Here is an 8,363-nt window from a genome sequence, read left to right on the forward strand (position 1 = left end):
GGAGACGGGAAACTCGTGGTTCCCACAATGTTTATAATCCCCCTCTGTCCCAATCTGCTGACAGTGTTTCAAGACATACAAGAAAGATAGCTACTTCCATCATCGATGAAAGAAAGGTTCACTGTTTTGATTCGAAATGTACAAACCTGCAGAAACATTCCCGAATTAACAAACTTCCGTCTAAGTTTGTTAAGCGAAGACTACAAGATAATGGCGAAAATATTGGCACGGCGTCTGGACATTGTACTGAAAGACGTCATCGGAGAGCACCAAACCTATGGCGTGAAATGACGGTTCATTTATCGCAACCTTCACGTCATGCGTTTTGTCTGTGAAGCGAGAGCCGAAGGTCATCAACCATTAGCGGTGCTGCAGACGGATCTCAGTCAAGCGTTTGATCGAGTGTCCCACGAGTTTCTCATGTAGGTTTTGGAACAATGTGGGATGGGCGAAGTGATGAGAGATTCGATAGCGCTGTGCTACAAAAGCATCACCACGCGACTTTTAATAAATGGAAAGAAGTAAAGTCACTTTCGGTTCAGCGTACTGTCCGGCAAGGCTGCCCCATGACAGCCATCTTTTTCGCTTTACAGCTGGAGCCACTGTGCCTCAAGATGCAGCGCAACAAGTCGACCTCCGGTCTCAACCTTGAGGGAGCATCTGTAAAACTCCTGGCGTACGCAGACGATGTTTCTTTCGTGTTTTCAAGGCAAGAAATCGAAACAGTCTTGGATGAACTAACGTTCGGTATTCCGGAGCAAGACTCAATGCGGAGGGCAAGTTCGTCTGCTTGCTGTGCAGGGGGCAACATTATTAGATTACCTCAGTTACGGAACTGCTCATAGACGCCGCATGCACGAACAGTACCCCCCTCACTCATTACGACTCACCCAGCGTCGCTCGACGCGCCGCCAAACGGCTGCTTTGGTAACTGAATCAGGATACGTTCGTTTCAACGTTTCTAGAAACGTAAAAACCAACGGAAAAAAACTCTTTTTGCAGTAACTTTTATTAGAGTTTAGTACAAAATGGGCGGCGCGTGATGTTTTCTAAAATCTTTAGTTTGCTAGGTTTTGCGGCACAATAATATATTTTTCATAGAACCATGCCTCACCGGTGATTTCAGGTAGCGCGTCCCGACCTGCTCATCTTAATTCTGGTGGTATCTCGCGGCGCGTCCGCTAGGGAGACGGCGGTGGCACCCCTGTTACCCTTTCCACTGTACCTGTTTCGGCTCCGAAATGGCCGACTGAAGCATAAATAGATGTTAGGTGCAGTTCCTCGATTGACCGCTGCAGGGTAAATGGCGGCGTCGTGATCGCCATTTGGCGCTTCAGGTGGGCTCTTTGGAACGCATAGTTATGAAACGAAATATAAACGGCGCTTCGAACGACGCTTGGCGGATTGAAGTGAGTGAGGGGGGGTACCCCCCTTTGCGGGAGTTCCACAATTGAGGCAATCTAATAACGTTGGCAGGGGGTAGCAGTGACGTCAGAACGCCGAGCCCTGATTGGCTGATCGCGACCCCCTATCTGAGCGTCGTTCTGCTCCTTTGCAACGTCGTCTGCTCGCAACGTCGTCTGCGTCTGTTTTACCTTTCCTGCGACTTTCGAAAGAGCAGAGGTCAGAGGCCAGGTTCACAAAACGATCTTACGCCAAAAATATGCGTAAGACAAAACTTGACAACAAATTTGTATTTACGAAACGAAATTTTCGTAAGTTTTGCGCAGGTTCCGACGAAATCCTACGACAGCTCTGAAGCTGTCTTACGCACATCTTACGATCAAATCTGCATGGCCGACAGCGTCGCGGTCGCGACGACCAACGGGTGTTTATTTTTCTACGTACGCTTCTCACGCGTCCCGACTTCAAGCAGCAAGAAAAAAGAAAAAAGTACATGAAACAGACCACGACGAACAAGAACGCTGGATCCACAAACACCCGGGAAAAGCTCCAACGGCCACGATTCCACTGACAACGACCAAGCGAGCTCGGCAGATAGGCTTAGCAGGCACTCCGACTCGGCGACCGTCTGCCCACGACCGGCTGGCGTGCTGAATGGAATATGCCCGCGCGACCCTTGTGAACCCTTCCCGTCTTATACTTTGATCGCTGACCTCAATTTTAGATTAAGAGGTCAATCTCTTCCTCTTGTCATCTGATTGTTTTCCGAGGCAACGGTGACTCTCGCCGGTAAAAAAGCGGTGAATCTCCGACAGGCGCAGGAGAGGTAAAGCAGCCATCGCTTTGACTAGCAGACCTACAGCAGACGACGTTAACTGCGCCAACCCGCCGACGCCGTTAAAGAGTGAGGAGTCTCCCCGCACACGAAAGGAGGGAAAAAGTATTTGGGAGGGAACTTGCGGACACTAACCACCCTCACTCTCGCTTCTTAGCAAACCAACCTCGGCGCCTCGGGACACCTTGCCAGTGAGTCCCTTGACTTCACTTTTTGATGCGCGTCTGCTAGTTGTTAGACAAAAACAACGTACCGTTCGAGTTATTTCGTCTGCCCTCTCTGAAAGGCAAAGTCGAGCTCGCTCGACTTCCGAAAGTCGCAGGAAAGGTAAGACAGACGGAGACGACGTTGCAAAGGAGCAGACGACGCTCAGATAGGGGGTCGCGATCAGCCAATCAGGGCTCGGCGTTCTGACGTCACCGCTGCTTCCTTTTTTATGCGCAGAATACGAAAATGAGTCCACTTGCGAGGCGTATAAGAACATCAATATCATCTGTTGGGCTAGTTGGTTAGACATGATCAGATAAAATTAGCGCAAACGACAAGAGAAGAGAAAGGTAAGACAGGACAGGACAGAGCGCTACTCACAACTGACGTTTTAATAGAAAAGACAAGAAGGAAGTGAAGCATTTTTAAAAAATAAAAGGAAGAGGAAAACCCAACGAAAATACGCCCGCGCCCTAGGTTGTCTTTCTAAAAGAAGAAGAAAAACACCTACATCGTGACTACCTTGGGTTGCTGTACTAAAGGAAGAAGAAATAAGAAAACATCTCAGAAACTAAGCTAGAACGTTCAGATGTTGAACACTTCGTCGGACCTAATGTGAAACAAAAGTTAAAATTCTATCTTCATGTACACTACACACTTCTTGCGGCGTATGGATCATTACTGGTGGAGTCCAAGATAGTGTAGTTCTTTTGGTGAAAGGGTCACCGAAGGGGCACTGATGCAGGTGTTCCCGCGCGTGATGATGGCTTGCGCCTCGAAAATTTCTCTAGCTCTTTTTTCGCCGTAACGCCTCAGCACTTTGGTGTTGTTCAGCAAAGGCGAGCAGTGACAGTCTCGTACATGCACGGCGAGGTGTCCTGCTGGTGACGACTTTAGTGCAAGAGCATGTTCTCGAAGGCGGTCATTAACACATCTCCCTGTCTGGCCCACATACACATTTCCGCATGTTAACGGTATCTCGTAGATTACACCACAGCTGCAGTCCACGTATTTGTGTCGATGGTTTACTCCACATTGTGCATGTAGTATCTGCGTGTTGTTGATCTTCGGACAGAGCTTCTTCAACTTATCCGGTGCAGACAGCACGACTTCAACATGGAACTTGGAGGCCACCTTCTTTAAGTTATGCGAAATACGATGAATGTATGGTAGGACTGTTGGTCGGTGTCTTCTGTCCCTTTCTTTGTGTCGTTTACCGCGTGAAGTAATCAAACACTCAGCGACTTCATACAGCAGGGAACTCGGGTACCCAGAAGACTTGAGTCTTTGCACCTGGGCATTAAAACTATCACTTGCTGAATGTGCACAAGATTTCTTTAGTGCTGCTTTCAAGCAACTGGTAACAATACCTCGTTTTATAAGCTTGGAATGGGCCGAGTCAAACTGTAAAAGTCCTTTCTGGGTTCGTGGAGAGTACATCCAGCATGTATGGTCTTGAATGAACGTCAGCCTGAGGTCTAAAAATTGCAGGACCGCATTCGCTGGTGTCTCATAAGTAAAATTGAGGCCCTTTCCTCCTTTTAAGAAGTCTGAACGTATGTTGTTGATCACATGTGCCTCTTTGTCATCCGGGCAACATGTAAGTAGAACCAAGTAGTCATCCACGTATCTTTTTATATCAACATGATTGCCGTCTCGACCTGCAAGGCTCGTCTCTACTCGGTTGCCATCCGGTACGGTGTAGCACCACCAGACCTTATTGGATTGTTCGGCTTCGCTAGACCATCTCAACATCATGCTAGGAGATTATGCAAGATCGTCCGCTCTGAGATGTGGAGACAAGTAAGATACTGCAGAACGTGCCTATGGGTTATTGCTGGCGGAATGGATCCCGGTGGCGGACAAGGACGAAGATACAGAGCCTTTCTGGACTCGGCAAGTAAGCAAGCCGAATTCTTATGGTGGAATTACGTTCCTCTTATCAAGAGTCTACGTGTACAGAACAGAGAAAGGAAAGGAGAAACTCTAACCCTATTGGGTGATGTATCTCTACCATCTGAGATAGGCAAGGTGCTCAAAAAAGGTCCAAAATATTGCACAACACCACAGAGACACAGTGGCGGATCCAAGGGGGGGGGCGGTGGGGGCGATCGCCCCCCCCAAACGCCTCGCCATATTTTTTTTTTTTTTGTGGAGCCATTGTTTTTTTATATTTTTTGTCTTTTTACTCGCTTTTGAAGCACATCCCTTGGTACGCCAAAAAGTGTGGCGGCAACGCGAAGGGAGTGACGCTGTTGCTTCACTTTCAAGAGCATTCGTAGTGTTACTTATGCGCCATGAAGCCCCTGTTGTCTTTCTTTTGTACGTTTTGATCCTCCTAGACACCGAGAGGAAAATATGACTCAGGAACAACCAGGAAACTGGTACATTATTGACACACGCGTCATACAATGCTACATTGTCGCGTTTTGTCTCGCGCGTATACAATTACGCGAATAATTATTTCCGTAAAAAAAGCACGCTGAACACTCAAATTTGGTCTGCATGAAGGGAATAAAACTTAGGAATGAAATTAAATTATACCTTGGTAGAAAGTCTGTGCCAACCGGGGCGTACTTCTCGAAGCGAAATCTCGCGCGGAATTATGCACCTCTTTGACGGGCGGTAAACTCGGCAATCTCAAATCGGCATTTCTTTTTCTCCGGAAAGGACTTGCCAAAGGCAGTCATTTATGGCTCACGCAAAGTGAACAGGCTAAGGCACGTCTCAGTGAAGCTTGAGACTTGTGTCTAGGGGATAGCTGGCACTAAACAAAACCTTTCGTTGGATGCCTTCACTCCAACTGTCGCATTTTGCCCCGCGTCTCATTTGGCCCATCTTACCCTACTTCACTTTGGACAAACGCAATCTATTAGTTTTGGAGCTTCCCCCACACGAGTGTTCGTGCGGTCGAGGTGTTTTTTGACATATCAGTAGTAGTAACCAGGCATTGTGCGCAGCTTTTATCGGCGCCCAGCATGCTCGGGCTCACAAGCGCTTAGCTTCGAAAGCATATATACACTGTAAAAAGTAACCGTCAAATTTACGGCGCTATACGCTAATAAAAACTACAAGTACGCCGTGAGGAGGAATTATCTGAAATGCACCGTAAACGAGCAAAAAAACCGAGAGGGAAACGCAAAACTTCATGGAGCAAGAAAACAGAAAGAAAAGACGCGCTTCGCTAATTGGTCACCACTCTTGACCTTTCGGAAGCTGCGGGAACCCAGAGAGTCTCCTCTCGCCCCTTCACCTCCTTTCTTTGTCCGCGCCAGCCGCGCCAACGCAGAGCGTAACTGCCTTAACTGAAAAAGGAAAAAAAAGAGAACTAAGAACAAACAGTAGAGCAACAATGCGACTAGCTAGAAGCATAAACAAAAGAAAGGAACGTTGGTTGGGACAACGCGGAAAGAAGTAGAAAAAGCTGACGTTCAGTTCATTTTCCCGCCTTCCCACCCGTCTCCGCGCCATTTTGTCCTCGTTCGTTTGTGGCATTCCCGGATTTTTGTGCGCCTGAAAATTTGGAGCGGAAGGCAACTGGATACTCGAGGCAGGTATTTCACTATCAATCTGCTGCTTGATTGGCAAGGATAGTGTAATGGTGGCATAAATACAACACTCTAAAAGATGTTTACTTGCAGAATTTGTAGTTTCTGTTCAAGCACGCTTGATGGTTGTGCAATTCGATGAGCACGTTTTCAGCTCTCGAATTCGTCAGTGTGTGGACGAAGGATGCTGTCGCCAGTTTGTTACGTATGATGCTCTCAGGTGTCATATTTTGAGAAGACATAGGCATTGGTACGCCTAAGGGAAGTTTGGTTTGTTTCGAGGAGTTTGGAAAGCTTTCAGTGCACTTTGCCACCATGCCTAGAGGAGTGCCACACCAGGGAGGCTTTGCTAAAACATCTAAAAGGCCACATCACCGACAGCATTTTGTTTTCGTGTTCGTGCTCCAACTGTCAGAAGGTGTGAAATCATAGTTCGATCACGGCACATTTGAACTGGGCGCATTTACGAGTGACGGGTTTCTTGGGCGACGGCGCATCGCCTGCAGGCCCGCTTCAGGTTGAGGACTCTTCGACTCGGTCGACTAGTGCGGATTCTAATGAAGACGGTGCTGTTAACGTGATGCAATCCCCTAATGATAACTACGACGTGTTAATGTCTCTGTCTGCAGGAGAAAAAAGGAAGGCCGTAAAATACGACCTTGTTTGTTTTTTTTGTACCTGAAGTTCAACGGAACGCTTCTTAATTATGCCGGTATCAACAGTTCAAAAAACCATTTATGAATTTCAACGTCGGCATTTCTTGTACAAACAATACATGTTCGGCCAACTTGCTGAAAGCCTTCAAAACGTGCTTGGTTCAGTCGAGGTTCATAACATCACTATACAATGATGTTATGAACCTGAATACTACCACCTTTCTCGTCGTTTAAATTGCACCGTAAACATAACGGCGCGCTGTAAATTTTTTTTACCGCAAATTTGAAGGCCGACCGTAGATTTCTACGGTCCCCGTTTAAATTTATCGTAAACCAGATTTACAGTGCACCGTTATTTTTACTGTACAAGTTTGGCAGCATCAGCTGCCTGGTATTTGACCGTAAATTTTACGGTCAAATTTACAGTCAGGACGCTACAGTGTAGCGTCCTGACTGGTGCCCCATACGAGCAGGCACGTATGGCGTGCACGTGAATATAGCTTTGGTAAGCTTACAATTGCACGTGATTTTCCGCACGAGCAGAGACATTGCGTTGGCCAGATGCCCAGCTTTCTGAGGCTATGCAGTCAAAAGTACGGGAGCGTGTGCCTTGGTGTGCATAGCCACAGAAAGTTCAGAGTTCATCCCCTACAGGTAAACCGATACAAAAGCTCTCAAGATCTATATTATGTTATCAGAGTTTAGTAAAAACGATGACTCCACAAAAATATAAACACTCCCCCCCCCCCCCCCCCCCCCCCCCGTTTTACGCCGAGGAACCGCCCCCCCCAAAATGGAGGTCTGGATCCGCCCCTGCAGAGACAGGGCGTTCAGCTAGTGTCTATTATTCATGATATAGCCAACAAGGCGCAAGAAGATGAAAGGACCCGCTGTGTTAATGACTGTGTTGATGTGCTGTTAAAGAATACTACTACTGCTGGCCAAAAGAAGTTACAAATGCCCCGTCTTGTCGATTATTTCAAAGGCAATAACTTAAACCTTCTGGTATCAGACAAAGAGGGAGGTTTTGTAGTGCTTCCTCGTTCTAACTACCTAGACAAGGTTAATGAAGCAATTAATAAGAACTTCAACCAGTTATTTGATGTCAAGACCAAAAGAGTAAAGGCGAAGGCGCTCCAAATGTGCCACAGGCTTGAGTTGGCTCAATTAAGGAACTTGATTTCTGCTACTACAAAGAACCAGTTGGACATGTTTTTCATCGCAAAAACCCACAAGACAGGATGCCCTTTCCGTGTAGTGGTTACGGAGAAAGGATCGTGGCAAGGGGCTATGTCCCGATTTCTCCTACAACAATTGTCCCACCTTCATCTGGATGATCCATTTCTGGTAAAAAACTCAGAGGAGATAATTTGTTACCTGGAGCAAGATTCCACTACAGCCCGTTATGGGTTTTCTGTTGACGTGGAAGACTTGTTTTATTCGATCCCACATAATAAGCTGTTTACAGCAGTAGAGGAATGCATAGAAGCAAACGGTTCAATTCCTTTTCAAAACCAATGTGGCATGCCGGTTGAATCTTTTTTAGAACTTCTGAGCTTTTACCTTTCTGCCACTCTGGTCACTTTTGATGGCAAGACCTACATACAAAAGAAGGGCATTTGTATAGGGTCATGTGTAGCTCCTATCTTATGCGACATTTTCTTGTCTCAATGTGATAGAGAGATAGCCAACAGAACGTCTAACAAACAAATA

This window comes from Ixodes scapularis, unplaced genomic scaffold, assembly GCF_016920785.2.
Source record: "Ixodes scapularis isolate PalLabHiFi unplaced genomic scaffold, ASM1692078v2 PGA_scaffold2__306_contigs__length_199485367, whole genome shotgun sequence".
Lineage (NCBI taxonomy): Eukaryota > Metazoa > Arthropoda > Arachnida > Ixodida > Ixodidae > Ixodes > Ixodes scapularis.